The 25229-nt window shown below is 50.8% G+C and overlaps 1 long non-coding RNA gene across 1 annotated transcript; it reads left to right on the top strand.

The window, feature by feature from the left end:
- Window positions 1–93: 93 nt before the first annotated feature.
- Window positions 94–20119, top strand: LOC112060605 (uncharacterized). The gene is made up of 4 exons (XR_010593508.1): window positions 94–211; window positions 9771–9836; window positions 10531–10647; window positions 11350–20119. It is a non-coding gene; the product is annotated as an uncharacterized LOC112060605 (long non-coding RNA).
- The last annotated feature ends 5110 nt before the right edge of the window (window positions 20120–25229 follow it).

Genomic DNA, 25229 nt, shown 5'->3' on the forward strand with positions numbered 1-25229 from the left:
CCCTGTAAAGGGTTAAGAAGCTCAGGTAACCTGGCTGACACCTGACCCAAAGGACCAATAAGGGGACAAGATACTTTCAAATCTTGGTGGGGGGAAGGCTTTTGTTTGTGCTCTTTGTTTTGGGGGTTGTTCGCTCTTGGGACTAAGAGGGACCAGACATCAATCCAGGCTCTCCAAATCTTTCTGAACAAGTCTCTCATATTTCAAACTTGTAAGTAAACAGCCAGGCAAGGCGTGTTAGTTTCTCTTTGTTTTCTCAACTTGTAAAGGTACCTTTTGCTAGAGTGTTTATCTCTGTTTGCTGTACTTTGAACCTAAGGCTAGAGGGGGGTCCTCTGAGCTCTTTAAGTTTGATTATCCTGTAAAGTTATTTTCCATCCTGATTTTACAGAGATGATTTTTACCTTTTTCTTTAATTAAAGCCTTCTTTTTAAGAACCTGGTTGATTCTTCCTTGTTTTTAGATCCAAGGGGGTTGGATCTTGATCCACCAGGAGTTGGTGGGAGGAAGGAGAGGGGGATGGATCCAAGGGGTTTGGATCTGTATTCACCAGGGAATTGGTGAAGAGTCTCTCAAGGCTTCCCAGGGAAGGGAATTAGCTTTGGGAGTGGTGGCAGTGGACCAGATCTAAGCTGGTAGTTAAGCTTAGAAGTTTTCATGCAGGCCCCCACATTTGTGCCCTAAAGTTCAAAGTGGGGAAGCAGCCTTGACAATTCTCATGAATTTTTAAGCCAGTTTCACGACTCTTTGGGGCTGACTCCTGAGTTTTGAACTCTGGGCGCTGACAACCCACAGACTTTACATTTTAATTGTGTAGGCATGAAGCCTATGGGACAAGGGAGGGAGTGGAGGGAGCGGGCACTGACTGAGCAGGGCTTTACTGCATTTACAGACCAGCTGTGGGAAATTCGGGAACACTGGGGGATAATCTGGCTACGCTTTGCACTGGGGCCAATATTTGGGAGCTCGGCCCATTGGGAACCGCCTGGTCGCTGCTGGGTCACCCCGAGGACCGCTTCTCTTTGCCACGGCTGAGCAGAGGCCCTGGACCAAACCCACATTTTAGAAGAAAGTGATTACACAGTTGTGACCTATTGCAGCTTGCTGGGCCAGGGAGCCTGAGTACAAGGTCCCTTATATTAGTGATCCCCTTTTAAAAGAACTGAAGTGCAAGAAGCAGCTGTATTCTGGGAGGGAAACCAGGCTACCTGATCCAGTTGAATCCTACACACAGAGTAAAGTAGCAATTCCAACCCACTGACAGCTACTGGGTGAGAACTACCAATTACAGCCAGAAAGACAGGGCGACTCGGCAGTCTGGCCGGTTAGCAGTGCTGAGTGGTGGTGTGCGGGAGAGCTGAGCAGATGGATGGCAGCTGTTTCAGTCACTAGGCGAACAGATCTGGAGCGACAGTTTCCATCTGCCTCGGCACTCTGATGAGGCCTCTCTGATCCGGCATCAAAGCCGAATGTCGTGGCAGCAGAGCTCCCTGGACAGCCTGGACCTAGGTTCTCCTTGCGACTTCCTGACCCATTAGCTGCATCACCCACTCCTGGCTCATCGGGAGGATGGATGTGGTTGGGGACGGTGATTCGTGCAGCTTAGGGCAGCAGTGCTAGAAATTGTTAAGCTGTAAAGTTAACACAAGTTTCCCTTATTTTTTCCCTAATAAAGTTCTCTGGTTAAAACCCCCCCGGTCCCTGTACTTGCAAGGGGGGAATAAACCGCCTACCCAGGCTGCACAGAGTGTGTGTGGGGGGGTGGGGGGTGGGGGGGGGCTTTCCCCAGGTTATCAGTGGGGGCTCGAGACATGGTTATTTAAGGTTTAGAAAAAGCCCTAGAGAGTCTGCTGCCAACACCCCTGGCAGAAGGGTTGCAATTGCAACTGTGTGAAAGGCAAGAAAGCGGAACATTTCCCTAAGTCTCCGGGTAGCCGACGCTGCCAGCGAATTTCAGTTCTGGAGGCCAAGGGCAAACCTCATTCCAAGCATGCTTCTCGCTCGTCTTGTTCCACCAAAGCAAATGCCGTAGGCTCTGTTTGCAGAGACCTGCAGAGCAGCACAGGGTCAGTGCCCTGTAGGTAGCCCATGCTGGAAAAGGTTTCCACTGAGGACTCTAAATTAGGCCACCAGGAACGTTTCCTTTGCTGTTAGTTTCATTTCCCAGAACTCTTAAAGTCCTTCATTATTTATCCTCTGCAAAAGAAAGCTCTTGGGTAGACCTGCTTTTCGCCCAGGGAGCCATTAAATCAGGCAGCCTGACTTTCCAGCCCTGCTGTGGATGGAAGAGTCCAGCACCATGGCCTGGGATAAAGCCTGGCAGACATTTTTCAGTCTCGTTAAAAAGGTAGGGAACTTCTGTGCTAGTGTAAATGTTACCCTGTGCTATTAATTAACCTCAGAAGAAAATACATTTTCAGCTATTCAAGGACGCTTAGACATGCAGACCAAAATTTGTTACTGTACTGTACTCAGGAAAATAGCAGCATGACAATGAAACCTGCTCTCTCAGCTGATCTGTTTCTGACGGCAAACTCCCTGGGGCAGGGTCTGTGTCTCCGGTGATTTGAAAGTGTTTAGCACACGAGATGGACACTACTGGGATCTGAGTGACAGACAATAATGCTCTGCCTCGGCGGTGTCTAGCTCTGCTCGCTTTGGGTGAAATTCACCCCTGCGTAGAGGGGCCAGGGTTGAAGTGCCGTAGGGGGTATGCAGGTAAGGTCGATTTTTAATGGAGTTAATACAGGTTCCCAGCCAAATGCATCTGGGTTTGCAAAGCAGAAATAATTCCTGAGCATTGCATTTGGAACAGTGGTTCAGAGACAGATCATTTTAGAGCAGGTACCGCTTCCTTGTCAGACACCTGCTGCGAATCCACAGAGAGGGCAGATTGGATTATCCGGCCGGTGAACGGCAGACATTTCCCCGGCTGTCTGGCGTTGCGGAGCATTAGGTTGTATTTCATTGTTTCTCGCCCGCCGGAGAGGAAGAGCTGTGGGGAGGGCAGCGGTGGCGTGAAGCAGCTGGGGGCAAAACACTTCAGTCTTTGGGGCTAGGCCCATATTTCAGCACCAAAATAAAAGTGCGCTGGGTGCTGATCCTCCGGGGCTGTGACTGACTCCAGCTGAAGCGATTAGGAGGCCTGGCTGTCCAGGCACTGGGCTAGTGCTCTAGACACTGGCTAGTTCAGCAAGTCACTTCCTCTCCCTGGACCCCACCGTTCTCCCCCACCAAAATCTGTTGAATGGGGTTAATAACACTTGTCTATTTAGACTGTCAGCTGCCTGGGCGGGGACTGCGTCCCACTGGTACCTTGTGTCCCCCCTCCACCTGTTCTCCCTCATTGCTCACTTACATTTTAAGCCCTTTGGGTCAAATACTTTCTTTTCATTGTGTGTGTATCCAGCGCCCAGGCCAGGAAGGTTCTGATCCTGAGCGTGACGGGGCCCCAATCTCCGTTACTCTGTGTCTGTGCAGCGCCCGGCGTGACGGGGCCTTGATTGCGGTTGTTCTGTGTATGTGCCGAGACCTCAGGGCACAGGCACTGCCACCATAACTTAGAGAAAGAATTCCTCATCTGACCCCATCTTTCTCTGACAGGGCCGGCTCTAGGTTTTTTGCCGCCTCAAGCAAAAAAAATTTTGGCTGCCCCCCGTCCCAGGCCTGGGCTCCTCGCCGCACCCCCCTGCTGCCCCAGCCCTGGGCTCCCCCCCCACCTCTTGCCGCCCCAGCCTTGGGCTCTCTTCCCCCCCCCCCCCCCTCCGCACCCTCCTTCCGCCGCAGCCCTGGGTCACTGGTAACTCGCTCCCAGGGCGGGTCATTCAGCAGGAATTTTAGATGTGCACAGAACACAGACAGGATTGGTTCCCATATGGTTACAGAACTGCAGTAAAGTGGAACAATTTTCAGCTTGTGTGATTGGAAGATATCTGGATGCATGTTATAAGACTGTCCTACATAAATGAGGAAAAGTTGAGGTGCCTTTATTATTCTTTTGATCCACTCTTTCTTTCTATGGGGAATTTGCCAATGCGATATCACGGTCTTCCTTTTAAACAAACAAAAAAGGCAATGTCTGTTGAAAATAGCAATTCCAGTCCTAATAACCACTGGGAAGCATTTCTTGCTCAATTTGATCCTACTTTTTCTGCAGCAAGTTACAGTGGATCAGTATATTTGATTTGGGGAAATGAAGTAACAGCTGCCCAAATTGAGCTTGAGCCCTCCTGAATTCTGAGGTGTTCAAATCTGGAAGGCAGGTGCTGGGGGGGGGGGGGGGGGGGCTGGGGCTCTGCGGGGGAGCACGGCAGCATGTATGCAGCAGTGTATCTGGCGCTGCGCGGAGTCAGACACGCTGGTCTGAGTGGCACGGTAAGGGGGCTGGGGGGTTGGAGAAGGGGTTGGGAGTTCCGGGGGGTGGGGGCAGTCAAAGGACAGGGAGCGGGGGGGGGGGGGTTGAATGGGGTGGAGGTTCGGGGGGGCAGTCAGGGACAGGGAGAAGGGGGGGTTAGATGGGTCAGGGGTTCGGGGGGCAGTCAGGGGGACAGGCAGTGGTTGGATAGGCATGGGAGTCCCGGGGGTTTGTCAGGGGACAGGTAGGAGGTGGGGTCCTAGGGCAGAAGTTGCGGGGGTCTCAGGAGGGGGCAGTTGGGGACAAGGAACAGGGAGACTTAGATAGGGGGTGGGGTCCCAAGGGGCAGTTAGGGGCAGGGGTCCCGGGAGGGGGCAATCAGGGGACAAGGAGCAGCCGTGCTTAGATGGGGGTGGGGTCCTGGGGGGCAGTTAGGGGCAGGGGTGATCAGGGGACAGGGAGCAGCGGGGGTTGGATGGGTTGGGGTTTCTGTGGGAGGCAGGCGGAGGGAGTGGATGGGGGCAGGGTGGGGCTACCCTCCCTCCCTGTGGAGTGTCCTATTTTTTGGATGTTAAAATATGGAATCCCTACTCCCAGTGCAGCTCTCCATTCACTGCAGGCTGCAGCATGAGGTCTCAGCTCCCTCCCTCCCTCTCTTTCCTGTTGGTAGTGGCCAAGGGAATGCTGGGAAATGTAGTTCTTTCCCTGCTCCGGGGCTGGCTCTATAGGCAGGGAGCGAACCAAGGAACTACAGCTCCCAGTGCCCCCTGCTGGTTCTCCGCTCCCAGGCTGGATCCCTGCTGCCCCTGCCAATGGGCTGCCCCAAGCACCTGCTTGCTTTGCTGGTGCCTAGAGCCGCCCCTGTTCTCTGAACACCAGGGTTTCTGCTGCACAGATTTCGGTGTTCAACACTCCCTCCCTTGCATGGATTGTTTGTTAATGTCGCCTTACCCCTGTTTCCTGGACTCTGGTTTTCACCTGGGTGCAGGTGAGGAGGCTGTTTCACATCCTGAGAAGGGCCCCCTCATTATGTAACATTTCCTTTTCCAGAGACCGTGCTGTTCCCCATTTGATGGAGACTTGCTGCATGCAGCAATACTGGTATCTCGAAATCATAGGCCTGCTGATGCCCTGCGAACAGCCAGACGCGTGGTTACTGTAGCTGCAGAGAGCTATTTACTATGCACTGGAAATGTTTTGGTTTGGTAGGAATGTTACATCGGTTGGAGCGGGAGCTTGTACGGTTGGCTTATTCTTTTAATCTTCCCCGTCCATAAGATCTTTCTTTCATATACAAGAATCAATATTTACTCCATTCTCACTGCCGTCGCACTGGCATTATCATTTTCTGCTCCAACAATTGGGCTTTTGCCTGCTTGATATCTCGCGCTTTGTCATTTCCTCGTGAGACGGGCTGATGAGGTGTAGAGCCATTTAACTGGGAACATTGGACGTAGTGAGTTATTAAAGATAAGTTGAATAATTTTCCTATTGATTTGTCTCATTGCAAAACTTGAGCTATTTTTCTTGACAAGGCAGACACTTATCAGCGCTCAGGCTGTGCTCGCCCAGTCCGATCCTGTGTAACCGCTGTGAAACAGTCTGTTTTGGCTAGATATCAACATGCCCTCCTCCCCCGTTGCCACAGGGCAGCTGTGCAAGGTCAGGTCTACACTCAGAAGGCTTTGCTGGTGCAGCTATACCAGTGTGCTGTACTGGCAACGCACTCCCCTACTATGGACACAGCTTCTCCTGGCCAAAAGTGCACAATATAACTGATTACACACCGCCCAAGAGAAATGTCATGCTGGCAAAAGCGCACCTTTGCCAGTATAAATGCGTCTATACAGGGGTGCTACTGACCTGGCTCTGGTCACAAATCACACCTCCTCACCAAAGCTGGGCAAAACCTTTTCACCAAGGAGAAATTTTTCTGAAAAATCCATTTTTTTCAGGTCTCTGAAACTGTTCATGAATTTGGGTCAAATTCAATGAATTGTTTCAGCCAAAAGGAGCCTGAGGAAATAAATTTTGAAAATGTCAAAACATTTCATTATGACTTGTCTTTTTGAAATGGCCTTTCGTTTTCAGATTTAGCCAATAAAACAAGTCACATACACAAAAAGAGAGAACTACCCAAATCAAAACGAAAAAAACAGGCGGAAAAATGTTTGGAGTTGACCAAAATGTTTTGGTCAATCCAAAACTAATTTTTTTTTTTTTATTCAATGAGCATTTTTTTTAAATTGGTTTTGGTTCAAATTAAACTGGATTTTTTTATCTTTACTTACTGGATTTTTTTGGTTTTTTTCACCAAGCCAAAACAACCATTATTCCCTCAGTTCTACTCATCAGACCCCTGACTGATGTAACTGTCAGCAGAAGTCTGTAGAGTAGACCTGTCCATAGGTACTTTTTTGACCCTATATACCCTAATATCCGATACCTCACAATCTTTAATCCCCATATTGGTGCCTTACCTCACAGGGCTGTTATCCCCATGTTATGCGGGGGGGATGGGGCTGAAGCACACGATAGATTAAAGGTACCATTTTCAAAGTACCTAAGGAGCCATTTTGAAAGGTTAACTTGGACACTTAAGGGTCTAAATGTCATCAAAAGTCAATGAGATTTAGTCCCATTTTCAAAAGTGGCTCCTTGCATTCATAAATCCCTAAGGCCTTGTATAGTCTATACAGGTTGGTTCCCTGTTATTGCCATATATAAGCACCATTACACTGGTATAGCTACGTTGGTAAAAAGTCACACCCCTGCCTGACGTAGCTGTCTCGCTATAACTTCCTAGCGTCGTTCAGGCCTTAGGCCAGATGGAAACCGTAGCTCCAGATCTGTTCGCCTAGTGACTGTTTCCCTAAGTGGTCTAATTGTCGCACAGACTCTGTAGCAGAGCAGGAAACTGAACCCAGCTCTCCCAAGTCCTTGGCCAGCACCCAAACCCGGGGACCACAGTCCAGGGCAACTCTCCGGTGTGATGGAAAATTGGGGGGAAAACTTTGCAGATTTTTTTTTCTTCAAAAGTTTTCCTTCCCCAATTTTTTTAAGTGTCAGTTTCAAAATATCAGAGATTTCAAAATTCAGAAAGTTCTGACCAGCTGGCTTGTTGCCTGGGAAATGAGGGAGGGTTTCATGGACATTTCATTTCCCCCTCTTTAAAACTCTCAGGCCTGCTTCATCTACATTCACCCTCCCAGCACCCTGGTGAGGTCAGTGGAAGCTAATTTGGAATGCAGGCGACAGCAAGAGGCAGGTACTCAGAGGAAAGACAATTAAGTAGAATCCTGCGAAACCAACAGCCTTTCCCAGCCTAAGCAGGAAGGCACTCAGTAGCAAAAGGATTTCTAGAGGTGCCTGGAACTTTAACGTCACAGACAGCACTAAAGGGGTGGGAAGGGGAGCCGGGAATAACTCTAGGCACTGGGGATGCTAAATCTCCACCAGCTCCAAGGCATTCTGACAGGCAAAAGGCTGAGTCACCAGCCTCCCCATCTGGGGAGCCGAGGGTCCAGGCTGCCCTGGAGGGAGCTAGCGCATTTAAGGAAGCGCTTCCACCTGACCAGCCATTCAGATTTCATTTCAGCCCAAGGAACGGGGCTGAAATGAAAACAAATTGGAACATTTGCCTTGTACGGACGCGCCTGGGGTAAATGTCCTCTCTGCATTTAAGGAGCAGTTGCATCTCAGCTGTGTTCTTGCATAACTTGGTTGCAAGATGCATCTGTAGCGAAGACCTTACAGAGGATGCTGTGATGAAGAAGAGGATGAGGTGTGTGTCCAGGTCCCTTGACCCAATCTGCGGCTTGCTATGGAAAGTGATTCATGAAATCACACTGGAGTGTTTATATAAATGCCATCTCAGAACATTACCAAACCCAGCCCCAGGCGAGCCATTTCGCTTCCCTTTGGGATACAGACTGACCTAGCCAGGATGTCAGCAGATCACCTGTGACGGTGATGCCAAATGACAGGAAGGTTTAGCACCCTCGTCCATCCATGTAAGTTTCCAGAGCCACAACCTCGTGGGGGGAAATTCGCTCCTGCACCGTTTATGCCTCACTAAAGTACCTACCTGGGGAAGACATTTCTGACACCAGAGGGCTCTGTGATCTAGCAGACAAAGGCTGGACAAGTTCCAATGGCTGGAAATTGAAGGCAGAAAAATTGAGATTAGAAATGAGGTGCAAGTTTCTAACAGTGAAGATAATTAACCTTTGGGACAACTTCCCTGAGAGGTGATGGATTCCCCGTTGCTTTCATCTTTAAATCAAGTTCGGGTGTCTCCTTGTACAAGTCATGCTCTAATTCAACAAGCAATTCTGGGATGGGTGTAGGAATCTCTTGGTGTGATTCTTCTGGCCTGTGTGATGCAGGACTGGTCAGGCTAGATCAGTGGCTCTCAACCTTTCCAGACTACCGTACCTCTTTCAGGAGTGATTTGCCTTGTGTACCTCCAAGTTCCACCTCACTTAAAAACTACCTGCTTACAAAATCAGCCCTAAAAATACAAAAGGGTCACAGCACACTAGTACTGAACAATTGCTGGCTTTCTCATTGTTACCATATAATTATACAATAAATCGACAGGAATATAAATATTGTACTTACATTTCAGTGGATAGTATATAGAGCAGTATAAACAGGTCGTTGTTTGTATGAAATTTTAGTGTGTACTGACTTCGCTAGGGCTTTTCATGTAGCCTGTTGTAAAACTAGGCCAATATCTAGATGAGTTGATGTACCCCCCCTGGAAGACCTCTGCAGGGCTGCCGAGAGTGGGTTCGGGCCCCAGTGAAAAAATGTTTTCGGGCCCCCCAGCAAGGGCGGACCGGTTAAACAGAGCCGACAAGGGGCGGGGGGGAAGCCGGACCCGGAATTTTTTTGGGCCCCCCAGCAAGGGTGGACTGGCTAAAAAGGGCCGACAAGAGGGGGGGAAGCCGACCCCGGACCCCCTTCTGGACCGCTGGGCCCCGGTAATTTGTACCAGCTTTGCCCCCCTCTCTTCGGCCCTGCCCCCAGGGGTACGTGTGCCCCTGGTTGAGAACCACGGGGCTGGATGATTGCAATGGACTCCTCTGGCGTTGCACCTAGGACACTACAAAGTGAAGGGGCTTGAGTGGGACACCTTCCTTGTGCTGCCCCCTTCTTCCCTCCACAGAGGGGAGAATGTCCCCATTGGGCTGTAAGCAGGGGCTGAACGAGCTCTCCCCTTACATCTAGTGACACAGGGCAGCAGAACCAACTGGGCATAGCATGCCCCAATTCAGAGAGTCACCCTAGCCTGAATCTCACAGGCTAAGCAGGGGGTAGGGATGTCAACTCCAACTGAAAATTAAGGTTGAGGGGTAGGATGTGAATGTTACTTAAAGATTCATAGTTACTGTTTGACCCTCTCTTGCAGTGCTTGAACACAGAAGGGTTTAGAGTGGATTACAACTTCTTTTTTATGCTGAGTGATTATTAAAACGTAAGTAGCTGGTTTAGGGGCTAAGCTTTAGATTTTGGGGGTGGGGGTAGCACTGCAGTGAAAGACAACTATGAAGCAGTAGTGTAGAGGTGACTTGTTACCCGCTGAAATCACTCAGAGCTGAGCTAAGCGGGGGGCGGGAGGGGAACGACTCTGGCATGGCAGCGAATGGGAAGCAGTGGCAGAGATGGCAGAAAGTAATGAGCTAGTGGCAGAGGCAGTGGGAGCAGCGGAGGCATCTCTTGATGCTCCCCACCCCCTTCAGTGGTGGGAGGTGGACCCATGTGAATGCACCTCTGAACTCTGGGTCTTTGCTGACTACGGCTAACCAACTAGGAGTGGGGTGCAGCAGAGAGAAAGGGAATCGACGTGTTAAAGGGACATTCATTCGTCAGCCTTTCACACCACAAGATGGGAAACTGAGGCAAAGGACAGTGTCCAATGTACTGCAAGGTGGGAGTTTGCTTATGGTTACATGCTTTTGAATGTGGTGGTGATGTTTTCCAAAATTAATGCTGGGTTCCCTTTTAATAAAAGTTGTCTTTGGTAATACACAGAATTGCGAGTGGGGAAGTATTGCCTCTTAGAGGTGCCATGGGGGTATGGTTTATTTTTCCTGGATCACTGGGTGGGTGCTCAAGCCAGTTCTATTTCGTATTGCTAAGATACTGAACCCAACCCTTGTTGTTGCCAGGTCCACCTGCAGCAGGGTCACAAAATGACAAGAAATACAGAGGACAACCCCCTTCAGCGTTTGAATGCTGGGTAGCACATGCCTTAAAGGAGGCAGGAGTGGGATAAAAAGTAAAAGGTAATGATTTACGTTCAAGTAGCTTTCCCCATCCCCTCCACTCCCCCAGCTGAAGGGCTGGCATAAGCTGCTCCATAAATCAGGACTTTAAAAATGTCTTCATAATTTCCAGGCCATTTATATTGCTTGTCTCCCCCTCTGATCATTTATTCTACGTCACTTGCTTAAAATATAATTCATGAAAAGGAAGGGAGTATGGGGAAATTTAATTTAGCTGAAGTCTAATGGAGAGAGTAAGTGTTTTCTCCCCACTGCACTTTGCCCAGTTTTGTCTGGGTTGGCACAAAGGGTCACTTGAGGCTCTGGAGAAAAAACAGTATCCAAAACCACCACGCACAGCAACCGCCCACAGACGCAGCCATCTCCTTCATGAGTTCAGCCAGCAACCCAGGAACACCAACACGGATTCAGCAAAACACTTATGCACCTACTTTAATTTTAATCAGGTGCTCAGGTCCTCTTGACTTCAGTCTGACCCAAAGCCCGCTGCAATTGAGAGGCGTCTTTCCTTCGGCTTGAACAGTCTTTGAATGGCCTAAGAACACAGATCCTCTCTCTCACTTAAGCTAAAGGTGTAATTCCATTAGCTGGTAGCAGTAGTAGACTGTTGTCTGACATTACCTTCCAACATGAATCTACACATAAATTGTGTCCATACAAATAAAACAGCCCGTTTCATGTTTACATTTGCATGTCATCCAGGTTTCTTCAAGAGCCGCACAAATATGACGTCCTAAGTGCCCTCTGGAGTCACAGAGCTTAAGGGACCCAGGTGATAACCTAGTCTGATCTCCTGCCTCGCATAGGCCAGAAAGTCCCACCCGGGAATTCCTACATTGAGCCCAATGACTTGTGGCTGAGCTAGAGTGGAGCGTTCAGAAAGAGACAACCTTGACCTTAACATTTCAAGTGACGGAGCACCTGGCAAGACAGAACCCAGGAGTCCTGACTCCCAGTCCCTCCTGCTCTAACCACTAGACCCCCTTCCCCTCCCAGAGCTGGGAACAGAGCCCAGTTCCCTGGGGCTCCTGCTCTCTATTCTGTTTACCCAGATACATACGATGGCAATGAGGGACATGTATCTGTCTGCTTTTCCACCCACCTGCATTGCTAAAGCACTAGTCCCCGCAGGGCTGGGGCTCCCTGTACAGAAGTTGTGATGGGAAAACTCTTCTGGAATTCATGCACCACAAGGAATGTGCAGCTGGCGCTGTGCTGACCCTGGTTTAGAAATACCTACGTGGGGAGAAGATTTCTGAGACCAGCTGGCTCTTTAATCTAGCAGGACAAAGCAGAATGAGATCCAACAACTGGAAGCCAAAGATGGAACAATTCAGGGTGGCAATGAGGCGCAGATGGTTAATTCACCGTTGGGACAACTTACCAAGGGATGCGGTGGATTTTCTGTCCCTTGTAAGTAGGAGACAAGAGACAGCAAGTGGATACCGACAGTCGGAGGGGAGGGAACAGGGAACAGGGCCCGTCTTTTTTTCCTGTATTTGAACATCACTCAGCACCACGGGGCTCTGAGCCATGTCGTGGGGTCGTCGTAGGCGCCACCTTAATACACACCGCAATAAAAATAACATAGAATTTAGTTACTAGCATGTGTCCGGGGTGGTTCCCGGTGTCTCCCGGAGGGCAGAATTACTTGATTTGCTTGTTTAATTTTATTTTTAATTTGTTTTTCTGCCTGCTGTGTTCTCTGGGTCCAGGCAGCTCATACCACATGGCTCTGGAGCAGGTCTCGGGCTCAGCTGAATGGCACTTGCTCAGTCAGATCGGTTTGTAAGAGCGTTCATCAACAAAACTAGGACAACAAGCCGAGATCTCACAAGGGAACAAATACGAAGTTTTATAAATAATTGATCCATAATTAAAGTGACGATTATGCTAATAATGCCTCGCAGCAACAGAACAGCCACCAGCATGTTACGAATCACACTGTATTTCAAGAATGTGTTACTCAGCGTTGTCAACCAGGTTTAACAGGTGAGGGCACTGGGCTGGGACTCAGGAGATCGAGGTTCAATTCCTGCCTCTGCCACAGACTTTGAGTGACCTTGAGAAATTCACTACATCTCTAAGGGCCTCAGTTTCCCAACAGTAAAATGGGAATAAGGATCCTTCCTTGGTCTATTTAGACCAAGGGTTCTCAAACTGGGGGGTGGGACCTCTCAGGGGGTCACGAGGTTATTAGATGGGGGGTAGCAAGCTGTCAGCCTCCACCCCCAAGCCATGCTTTGCCTCCAGCATTTATAATGGTGTTAAATATATAAAAAAGTGTTTTTAATTATAAGGTGGGGTCGCACTCAGAGGCTTGCTATGTGAAAGGGATCACCGGTACAAAAGTTTGAGAACTACTGATTTAGACTGTGAGCACTCCAAGGCAGGGAGTGTCACGCTGGGCATGTCTACACAGCAAAAGCTGCATCCAGTCTAGCCTACCTGAGGTAGCCTGGGTAACAAGGGCTGCAGTGCGGATAACACAACCTCAGCATGGACCTTGGGTACAGACTCCGCTTGCCAGCCTGTTTGAAGCCCACACGGTGCGGTCTTCAACTGCTCTTGTTACCCACACTAGATGCGTTCAAGCTAGCTCAGATAGCCTAGATGGTGCACATCTTCTGCTGTGTAGACAATACCCTGTATGTATGTGCAGCACCGGACTCTAAAGCCCAGTTGGAGAGTCTAGGTGCTACTAATACTAAAGTTTCGGGGGAAATGTTTGGTGTTTTCAGCCGTGTAGAAACAAGCAGGAAAGCAAAAGAAATTCCTGGAATAAAGAATCTGCCTGTGAAATGCTCAGGATATGGGTCCATGCAGAGGGAGGGAGAGAACTGTAATTAATTATATGTGTGACTGTGGCACCTGGACCCCCCACAAGCCAGAAATTTGTCCGTCCAGGTGTCTGGCTGCAGGGAGATTACCTTGAGAACCAGGGCAAAGCAGATGGTAAGGAGTGCCGATACAAAGCAATGCCCACTCATTCTCCTTTGCAAGGGAAGCCGTACGATGGCCCTCCACTTACAAACTGACTCTTGGCCGCGGTTCAGCAGCTGTAATAGCAGGCAGCTCAAAGGCTAAACGAGGCAGAACAATCAGCCCTGTTTTTAAGGCTGCATTTATGAGACTGTTTATACACCAAAGAGAGGGGAGCAGATCAAAGAATCAGACATTTAGGGCAGGAGAGGACCGCGGGAGGTGATCAATTCCAGCGCCCTGCGCTGAGCCAGGACCAAGGAAACCTAGACTTTCCCTGACAGGTGTTTCTCCAGTCCATTCTTCAACCCCTCCAGTGACGGGGATCCCACAACCTCCCTTGGAAGCCTGGTACAGAGCTTAACGACTGTGATACAGGAGGGCCAGGGAACAGTGGGAAGTGGTAGAAGGGAAGTATATAAACCCTAGGTTAATTAAGGCGTGGTTCCCTGTAGACTAGGGAGGGTTGCTACAGGTTAATTGGAGCACCTGTAATCAGTTAAGACCCTGTTAGAAACCTAATAAAACCCCCTGCTTCAGGCAGTCAGGGGGAAGGAGAGAGGACTGGAGCTTGGAGGTGTGCTGTGAGACTTGGAGGAACAGCAAACCAGAGTAAGGGAGACCCTGCCCCAGCAGGGGAGGGACATTCCCTCCCCCAGCGTTTAAGGACTGAAGGTACCCCACCCCAGGGGGAAGAGGGTAAGAGCCTGCAGGGGTTGAGAGGGGCTGGGACTCAGAGTGAGGAGCAAACCCAGATGCCTCCCCCGCTTCCCTCCTTTACCACCTTCCTGGGCCACTAGTGGGGCCCTTGGTGCCCAAGAGCAGGAGTAAGGGGTGGTATTTTAGCCCCCCCCACCAAGAAAAGCGCAGGATCCACCATACTATAGTGACCCTCTTGTCTCACTACCCTGAGAGTTAGAAAGTTTTTCCTAATATCTAACCTAACCGTCCCAAGCTGCAGATTAAGCCATGGCTTCTTGTCCTACCTTCAATGGACATGGAGGACAATTGATCACAGACTTCTCTATAGCAGCCCTTAATATAGTTGAAGACAGATGTCAGGTCCCCCCTCGGTCTTCTCAAGATTAAACATAGCCTGTTATTTTTTTTTTTTTATCCTGCCTCATAGGTCAGTTTTATCAATTTTTGATGCTCTCTTCTGGACTCTCTCCAATTTGTCCACATCTTTCTTAAAGTGTGATGCCCAAAACTGGACACAATACTCCAGCCAATCACAGTCTATCTTGGATAGAGCTGGCTACCTACCCTGGATCCCACAGCTCACACTGGGAACCTCCACACACAGGGAAAGGAGAGCAGGATCTGTCCCCAGCTGTTTGGGGAACTGCGAAGAGGAGAGTCTGAAAAGCTAGTGACAGTTTGATGCCCCAGGCACCAGTTCTCCACTGCCAAGCACCCTGTGCAGTGATTGACACCAGGGCAAAGACGCTAACAGATCAGCCTGTGTGTACGTGGCAGGTGTTCATATGGGTGTGGGTGTGTGAGCATTTGCATGTGTGTACATGCGTGTGTAGTCATGCGTACATGTTTCTGTAGCTGTTTAGAAAATTATGGGAAAGCTCATTTGACTTTGGAAGAAGATGCAGAAACACACTGGAGACCCTGATAAATATGTCACTGCACATGTAGTGCAGCTGCCCTTCCAGTAGCTCCTAGCTACTGCATCTCTCTTTGGATGCATAACAATCCCCTTCTTTTTATCGCCCCGTATTTCAGGCTTGTCCTGGCGTCCGCAGACAGAGCAATCAGTGAGCAGTTAGTTCACTGCTCCCATCTGGAGAATTAATTCCGGTTACCTGTGGATAGAAGCCATGCAATTAACAAACCCCAGCTCTGTGGCTCTGCAATCCGGCCACGCGGCTGCGACACGTGAAATCGTGCTGTCCGTTAATCACAAATGCATGGGCGTGCATTAGAACAAAGCAAAACATCGCACGAAAGCCTCCAGCCTCCTTATTCCCGGCAGATGTCAGAGCTGCTGAAAGTGAAAATTACTCGGCTCTGTCAGCAGCCCCACATGCTACATGCCCCATTGACGGCACCTTCAGGTTTTATTTCTCACTCTCTCTCGAATCTACTCTATGCAGAGAGCCGTGTTTGCTGCTGCCGCCCGATGGGCATGAGGCTAAGGTGTCTGTCATGTCTGGAGCACTGGTTTTACAGCCTGGCTTAGGTGCAAAGGGAGTGGGATGGAGTCACCCGCGTACCTGTTTATAGTCCATGGCACCACCCTACGACTGGGAAACAGTACCCTGGGAGGGTCCAGCCAGGCCAAGAATATGTCAGCAGAGGCAAGTATGGGAGAGACCTCTGCAGGAATAACAGGACACATGGCAGGTGAACACAAGAACAGCCACACTGGGTCAGAGCAGTCCTCCATCTAGCCCACCATCCTGTCTTCCGACAGTGGCCAATGCCAGGCGCTTCAGAGGGAATGAACAGAACAGGGCCATGATTGAGTGATCCATGACTTGTTGCCCATTCCCAGCTTCTGGGAGTTGGAATTTAGGGACACCCAGAGCATGAGGTTGCGTCCCTGACCCTCTTGGCTGACATCCATCGATGGACCTGTCCTCCATGAACTTATCTCATTCTTTTTTGAACCGAGTTATACTTCTGGCCTTCACAGCGTCCCCTGGCACAAAACATATAGAAAAGAGCTCTCTTCTCTATTAGGTTCTGTGGGTGAGATTCTGTACTGCGGACCTTAGCTAGGGCTGTATGTAGGAAGGCCAAATCTGACTTACTTTAGTCCCATAAGTAGACTGTGTGTTGGGTGAGGAAGTACTTGCTTATGTTTGTTTTAAATCTATTGATTATTCATTTCATTGGGGGACCCCTGGTTCTTGTATTTCCCTAATCACTTTCTCCGCACCAGTCATGTTTTTTATAGCCCTCTAGCCTATCCCCCCCTTAGTCGTCTCTTTTCCAAGCTGAACAGTCCTAGTCTTTTAATCTCTCCTCCTATGGAAGCCCTTCCGTACCCCTGATTGGTTGTTTTGGGGGCTGGTTTTGGCCCTTTTCTGTACTTTTTCCATTCTAATATATCTTTTTTTAAATGGGTCAAGCAGATCTGCCTGCAGTATTCAAGGTGTGGGTGCACCGTGGATTTGTATAGTGGCATTATGGTAATTTCTGTCTTATCTACCCTTGCCCTAATGGTGCCTAACAGTCCGTTAGCAGTGAGCTGGCACTGCGGCTGCACGCTGACCAGATGTTTTCAGGTCGGCAGCATGAGCAGGAGTTTAAAGTGAATTGCTCGGGCAGGGCAAGTGGAGGCGGCAGCCCTGGCAAGGGGCGGGGGTTTAAAATGACCTAGCAATGCTGCCTGGATTAGCCGTGCTCAGAGACTTTAATGAAAACATCAGAGAGGCAGCAGCCACAGTGCCATGTCACTGTTTCCTCACCCTGATTTGGAGGAGTTAGAGACACGCTTCCCCAGAGCACGACCTCAGACGCTCCTCTGGTTTGCAAGGGCGTCTTTCCGAGCAGGCGATGAATTCGTCTGGGGCTCAGCGCAGGCAGCAGCTGGAGCATGGTGCAGTACTAATAAACCACGGACAATTGCCCTTTCATCCCCTTTCTGGTGGGGGTTTCAGGCTACAGATGCCGATATACCTTTGGTTTGATTGTCTGTTTGCCTGGGGACTCTCCCTGCCCCCCAGATCCCAGTGGGGAAGGACCCCTGTGGAATCTGGGATTGTCCCAGAATTAGCCTGCGTGTTGCAGGTTTGTCTTGTGAAGCTTGTGAGTTGGCAACAGCTTCATTTCAGCTCCTCTTCCCATCGCCCACGGGCTCCTCCTCTCCGTGGATTCCTTGCCCGGTTTGGGATTCATAAATACCATTTCTATGGCCCTGCTGCTCATTTGCAGCGAGGGTGCTTTCAGTCACTCGGGTGGTGCAAAGGGGCCCTGGAAAATAAAAAAAAAGATGGCTGGGTAGAATGATGATGGATGAGTGGGTGGTAGAGAGACAGTCTGGGGCTAGGCACACGACAGCGATCCTTCAGGGCTGTCAATCCAACGTCTTTCACAAATGCAAAATTAAATTTTGAAAGCTTCAGATGACACAAAACCGCCACCCTGACTCGCTCACCCCCAGCTGTCGCTTGTGGGGGTAGGTGTGCATAGAACACACCCACTGAATCGGGCCACAGAGGTGAGTAGGCAGGGGAATGCTTCGCTTGACAAGGCTACCGGGACTGTGGCATGAGCAAGGGCTCCAAGCAGCAGCATCAGGTCTGGGCCAGCTCTGCACATGCCAACTAGTGGGAGTTTAGGCACCTGTGGGGCTCCTACAGTGTTAGGCAGCAACTGAGCCGCAGTTTGGTGAGTGTTGGACTTCGGTGTCTAAGGCGCTAAGTGACACAGGGGCTCGCCCAGTCACCGGTGTTTCTCCAGCCGGCTCAGGCCTGTATGCCAGCCGATGGCAGGGTTGTGGGGAAGGGCGGGTGAGGAAGGACCCTCCCTGAATGTTTATAAGGAGCCTTTGTCTCTCCTTTGCAGCACATCTGCAGATGCATTGGGCTCCTAATGCAAAAACATTAAAGCCCCATTAAATATATTCACGGCCGCATGTTTCACACTCGATAAGAGGCGTCTGGGCTGAAGCAAGCAGAACGTGCTTGAAACATAAATTAAAGGAGAACTGGAGCCTAATCAGCGAGGTGATAACCAAGGAGCAGTCCTGTGTGTGGTGCACCTGCAGCACTGTGATAATGATATTCTCCGACGCAGCCGGGCCAGAGCCCTCGGCACACGCCGCCACAAAGAGAACGTTTGCTGCCCTTCATCTCCGCACCGGCGCCGGGCTCCAATTAGCTAGAGATACGGCCGGGAAAGTGACACCCGGGGGCAGGCGGCCTTGAGACCTGCGTGGTCCTTTCTGCACACACAATCCCCAGGGCACGTGGCTCATCCTCGCCGATGGATGGGTGTGTCCGGGGATGAGTGGATGGGCAGTACCCATCAATCCTGCAATGTATCTACACAGATTGATGGTCTGTCGCTATAGGGGCTGATACTTAAATTGATGGATGGATAGATGGGCGTGTATAGGGATGGATAGATGCATAGATCTGGTATAACTGTCTATATAAAATATAGATGGGTCTAGAGAAGGGAAATCAGGAGCTTCTCTTCTCCCTGTCTCATTACACAAGGACACGAGGACGTTCTTTGAAACTGGAAGGTGGCAAATCCAAAATCGAAATATTGTGTTTCCACACAAGGTGTAACTGGAGTGTGAAACTTATTGTCACAAGACCAACAACTTAGCAAGATTCAGAAAGGGACTGGACACGTCTATGGATAACAGTAATGTACGGAGTCATAATTAATTATGATAAATGCTGGAAGGGATGAAACCTTGTACTTCAAGTTTTAAGCCAATCTCTAGCTAGTAGAGATCAGGCTAAGCCCTAATGTGGGGAGCGGATCATGCCACATTTGCTGCTGCAGGGTTCTTACACGTTCCCCTAAAGCAACGGGTGCTGGCCACTGTCCGAGACAGAGCCTGATCTCAGTTGCAGAGTCAAGGGCCCCATGGTGCGTGGGCACAGAGTGGGAAACGGTCCCTACACTAAAGAGCTCACAGTCGAAATAGACTCAGGACTCCCGTTTCACAGTCCAGGCGCGTGGTCCAGAGGTCTCCATGAGAATGAGATCGGGGCTGAGGCAGGAGGGAACAAGTTAAAGGGGTGCAGCGTAATACAAACAGCATTTAAGTCGAAGGGGAGCGAATCGAGAAGAAATAAATTTAAACAGCGAGGGCGGCAGGGGAGGGCAGGGGCGGGGCTGGGATAAATAAATATTTGCTGGCTCTTCAGGAGGAGAGATGGGACTACTCCAGCATCACGTAATTACAGACAATTAGACTCGGAGTGCAGCGTGGGCTGTTGGCTCAAACTCAGAGCTGCAGTGAATTAGCTCAGGGGGGGAGCCAGAGACCTGATGGGTTTCGCTCTTTGGGGCCATCGTTTGGTTCTGGTTTTGCACATCCCCTAGCACACTGGGGTTCTGGTCCAGGCCTGGGGCTCTGCGGCATTACGACAACAATGACAATAATTGACGTTACAGCTCTCACCCAAACGCTAATTTTCATAGATCCTCAGGCCAGAAGCAACCACAGGGATCATTTTCTCTGACTTCCTGCCTGGCACAGGCTGTCGGACTTCCCTGAATTAATTCCCACTTGGATGAGAGCGCCTGAACCCGGACACTCTTGATGAAAACCTCTCGTGAACATTTCCACATCTTTATCTTCTCCTCAGCGTCACACTCCTCCTCCTCCCTGATTTGCATCCTCTTCCATTTCCATGTAGCTTCCAGCCTCCCTTCTGCTTGACTTTTCCAGTTGTTTCCCCTCTACGTGATTCCTTCCCCTTTCATCTGTACACATCACCGACCCACATTTCCACAGAATCCATTGAACTTTAGAAGGTGAAAGGCATTTTAGATTGGCCCGTGTGGGGGGTGGGTTGGTTGGTTGGTTTGCGGGGGGGTGGGGAGGGGCAGAAGGGTGTTTGATTTTAGTTTTTTTAGTATTTGCTTTTAAACAGGCAAAAAGTCTTTAAACTAAACAAAAGAGGATTTATTTTCATTAAAGAGTGTGGGGAAGGAGCAAGCCCGAGTGCAGATTAGCAGAAATGTCACTGCAGCCAGAGAGAAACGTATTAGAAACTAGGTAATGGGAAGAGGGACTGCAGCACCGATTGCCCAGTCGGTGGCATCTTGCCAAGTGAAATGCACAGATAAAGGCGGGATAAATTGTTTCCAAAGGGCAAGGAAATTTTTTCTTCTAAAAAGAAAATTAGGGCAAAAGTGATAAAAGCAGAGCGTGATTAGTGGGTGCATGGATGCTGGAGGGCCCAGCTTCTGCCTTGGGGGCTGACTTTCCCCCACAGTGAACGAAGGGAAAGATTTCAATAGCCGTGGTGCAGCGTATCCGAGCCACGTCCGTGAGCCACCCCGTTTGGGCCCACAGTGTGCTCCAGCCCCGGCCTGTTCCAGCCCTTACGGGCCCTGGGCAGCAGAGAATCGCCACGATGCAGCTGGTTTCAGCAAATCTTCTGCAGAGCCAGCCCAGCCCAGCTTCTGATCCGCCGTGCGCGATACAAATCTCTGGCGCCGAGGCCTGGCTGAATCCTGCCCTGCTGCCGGTTCTGTGCAGGTGCAGAAAGCTTCCCCTTCCCCGTTCCCATGGGCGGGAAGAATCGGGCTGTTTCCCAGCCCCAGCTGGAGGCCTCACATCTGCACCTGCTGGGCTAGGAAATCATTCTGCAGCTCCCCTTCACACGTCAGCGATAATCCGGTGCCTCGGCTTGATTAGTTGGCAGGCTGGGCCCGCCTGTCTCCTGCCTTTCGTTTCTCGCAGACAGCAGTAAGTTTCCGCCCGCCCAGCTCCTCGGCTCTTGGCTGGTTTAATTTCTCGGTGGTGTTGTAAATGGAATTTTTATTTTATTTACAGACTTTGCTTGGAGTAATTCCTGACTTTGCAGCTGCACGTCCCATCTAGGGTCTGCAGCACCCATCCTCACGGCCCCGGCACACGCCACGCAGCCGGGTATTCGGGGGGAGCTGAAGTCTGGTGGGTTCTCTACATGTTACTTTTCAGCACCGTCAGCAGGCAGGTTCATGGGCGCTGGCTATTCTCTGCCCCCCTAGGACTCATGGGGCGGATCAGGGTGTGGCCAGAGCACATGGCACCCTGGCTATTCCCTGCCCCGCCCCCAGGGCCCATAGGGGTCAGATCAGGGGTGTGGCTGGGGTGCACTGCACGCTGGCTATTCCCTGCCCCGCCCCCAGGGCCCATAGGGGTCAGATCAGGGGTGTGGCCGCAGCGCACTGCGCGCTGGCTATTCTCTGCCCCCCAGAGCCCATGGGGGGATCAGGGGTGTGGCTGGGGTGCACTGCGCGCTGGCTATTCTCTGCCCCGCCCCCAGGGCCCATAGGGGTCAGATCAGGGGTGTGGCCAGGGCCCACTGCACTCTGGCTATTCTCTGCCCCCCAGAGCCCATGGGGGGGATCAGGGGTGTGGCCGCAGCGCACTGCGCGCTGGCTATTCTCTGCCCCCCAGAGCCCAGGAGGGGATCAGGGGTGTGGCTGGGGTGCACTGCGCGCTGGCTATTCTCTGCCCCCCAGAGCCCATGAGGGGGATCAGGGGTGTGGCCGGGGTGCACTGCGCTCTGGCTATTCTCTGCCCCCCCAGAACCAACAGGGAGGGATCAGGGGTGTGGCCGGGGTGCACTGCGCGCTGGCTATTCTCTGCCCCCCAGAGCCCATGGGGGGGATCAGGGGTGTGGCCGGGGTGCACTGCGCTCTGGCTATTCTCTGCCCCCTCCCCCTGACCCCGAAAAGTTAGAGCAGCCCTGAGAAGAACAGCCGCTCCTCATGCGGAGGATGTTTAAAAATCTGACCCATCCTTAGTTGCTTAGGTGGAAGCTGAGCTGTGTGTGAAACTCTGGCCCTAGGTGACCTTCCCAAGGCCATGCACTGAGGCCCTGCTCCCCCTGTCCTGCTCCTCACGCAGGCGTTTGCACTGGGGCAAACCGGGTGCATTTGGCTGTGGTGGCATCTCGTGCCCACTTTACCCTGGTGCACAACAACGGTGCAGGGAGGGCAGGGCATTGAGCCCTGCGAGCCGGCCGCGGAGCCAGGAATTGCACTGGGGACTGGCAGCATTTCACACCCACCTCGGGCCCCGGGGTTCTCTTTTCCATCCTGTGGATCCCTATTGTGCATTTCACTGCAGCCCCGGTGCTCCCGCGCCGACAGACAGCGACAGCAGCTTGACGTGTCTGACATGGGTAATTACTCTGGGAGGACGCGCCAGACACACCGTGGCTTCTGGGGTGCCAGATCAGTGGCTGGGTGGACGTAGCCCCAGGCCAGTGCTGTAGCCTGAAGGAACGACGGGGATTGGAAAACGCTGACAGGCTGCAGAGAGCTGGTGAGGGCTGAAGGATACGTTGGGAGCGCTAAGGCAGGGAAGGACTGGAGGATACTAATGGGCGGGTTACCATGCCATTAATCGGCACAGACATTTGTGCTAACTGGGCAGCAGGGGCCCCTCTCGCGTTGTCGTGCACACGGTAGGTTGCCGGCCCGGCCAGGCTCTTGTACCAGATATGGACAAGCTACAGAGCTTCCTTCCCAGAGGAGACACCAGAGAGGGGGTCAGCATGAGACGGTTTAAAGCACGGCCAGCTGTGGCTGAGGTTAGCCTAAATGACCTACGTTGCACATTGCGCCACTTAGCGGCTGAATAATACAGTTTAACATTGCATTACGTTTCCCTCTCTCGAGTCTACCCTTTACGAAATTCACACGGCCACTTAAGTTTGGTGTCTAACAGACGGTTAAATGTCGCTAACTCGTCCTGGTTTTCAAATGACACGACCCAAACACGAAATAACTTGGTCATCGGGCTCTCCATCAGCTGCAACGACTGGCTCTGGTTGGTCTGGAATCTTTGAGTCTTTTCTTCTTCTTCTGCATCCACCACCTATAGCGTCTGCTCTGTTCATTTTTCTTTCTGAGGAACGAACTGTTGATGTTGACGGTTTCTGTTAAACTCTCCACTGTCGGTCTCGATCACGTATGATCTGGGCACTGAATTCATTTTCTTTGACAGCTGGAGTTGTCCATCCTTTTTCTCCATCCAGTTTGCTGCAAACACCATCAGCAGGTTCTAGACCAGGGAGTTCTCTGAGAGCACTCTGTTTGTAAAAGAACGTCTACGCTCTCTTTTTGTATTTTTATCTGATTTGTCTACTTTCTTCATGTCTGGCCACTATGGAGATAGATTCTGTTCCAAAGTTGGAACAGCAGTTCCGAATGATCTTCTTATCAGGCGTTGTGTTGGACTATATCCAGTAGCTGTTATCGAGGTTGATCTGTAACTCAGAAGAGCAAAGAATGGATTTTCCTGCTGTAGAATTTTCTTGGTCACTGGCCAAGGTCAGAAAGAAATTTTTCCTCCCAGTGCACAATTGGCTAGATGTATTGCGTGTGGTGGAGGGGGAAGGGGTATCACTTTCTTCTGAAGCATCAGGGATTGGCCACAGCTGAAGACAAGACACCAGATGGGATGGACCTGTGCTGTGCTGTGAACAGAGAACCCTACTCTAGGTGCCTGGCTGGTCGGCCTTGGTCACGTGCTCAGGGTCAAGCCAATGGCCAGCTTTGGGGCTGGGAAGGGATTTTCCCCTAGATCAGATTGGCTGGGAGCTTAGGGGCTTTTGCCTTTCTCTGCAGCCTGGGGCAGGGCCGGCGCTTTCATTTAGGCAAACTAGGCGGTCGCCTAGGGCACCAGGATTTGGGGAGCACGGAAGGACCCCCCCGCCACAGAATTGCCGACGACAACCGGGAGCGCGGAAGGACACCCCCTCTCCCCCCGCGGGCGCCAAAAACCCTGTTGCCGCTCCTGGCCTGGGGCATGCCTTGCCTAGGATCATCTAGCCAAATCTCATCTAATCCATTCCTTGCCTGTGCAGGGGCCTCGGGCATAGGCAGCCCGCGGGCTCTCCTCTTCCTCACAACTATTTAGTCTCCTGAGGCCTGAAATGCTTGAGTCTCTCCCAAGCTTTTGGGCTCAGTACAGGGGTGACTGGGTGAAATGTAATGGCCTGGGCGATCCAGGAGCTCAAACTAGTTAATCGAATAGCCCTTTCTGCCTTTAAACTCTGTGACGCTATGAACCAGATCTCCTAAGTCCCAGACCAGCACCGTGACCACCCGTCGCCCTTCCATGGCACTTGCACGTTTGGCATCCTCAGACTGATCCCGAGGTGCAAGAGGCCCCTGCGAATCCATCCCTCCAGCCCAGCATCGCCCCTTATTTTGGAGCTTCGCAGTTTGACAACGTCAGCAAGTCTTGGGTTTTTTTTTAAAGGGTTATGAGATTTATTGATTAATTAAAAAGTAAACCCAACATTTTTATTGCGTAAGGTTTAAATTTGTTGCTTTCATTAGCATAACTCCGACAAAATTAATCCCGCTCCTTTATGGCCACAGCCGCCTTATTTAATTTTCTGTTATGTAAACCACTTGCTCTAAGCTTATTTTAATAGCATTAAAGCAATTCGCTTTGAGCCTGGGTAAACAGCAATGGCTATATTGTATTTTCAGCAGATTGGTCAACAGAAGGAGACAGGGTGGGAGCTGGTTCGTGCTCTCTCTCGGGTTGTCGAGCCTGCTAATATTTCACGGCTATCTAGCTACTATTTCGTGTTGCTATTTGCTTGAGCCGGAATATCTCCCCGTGTGAAACAGGAATAATTACAGCTATTTCTGCAATCGCTACTCATTCCGTTATCTTTAAATGAGAAGCTGAACCAAATGTGCAGCGACGGAAGCGCATTGGTTCAACTAGCTGCTAAGTATTCTTTTGGAATGTCGTTCCGTTCCGGCTCTCCAACCCAGGAAGGCTCCGTCGCAGACCCAGGCAGAGGGATGTAAAAACGTCCCGTTCACTGTCCAGGAAAGGGCACGCTAAAGGAGAACGGCAGCCACCCCAGTACATCGATATCTGCTAAATAAGAATGGGCACATTAGCAAGGGGCGCTCATGCAACCCAC

This window comes from Chrysemys picta, chromosome 17 (assembly GCF_011386835.1).
Source record: "Chrysemys picta bellii isolate R12L10 chromosome 17, ASM1138683v2, whole genome shotgun sequence".
NCBI lineage: Eukaryota > Metazoa > Chordata > Testudines > Emydidae > Chrysemys > Chrysemys picta.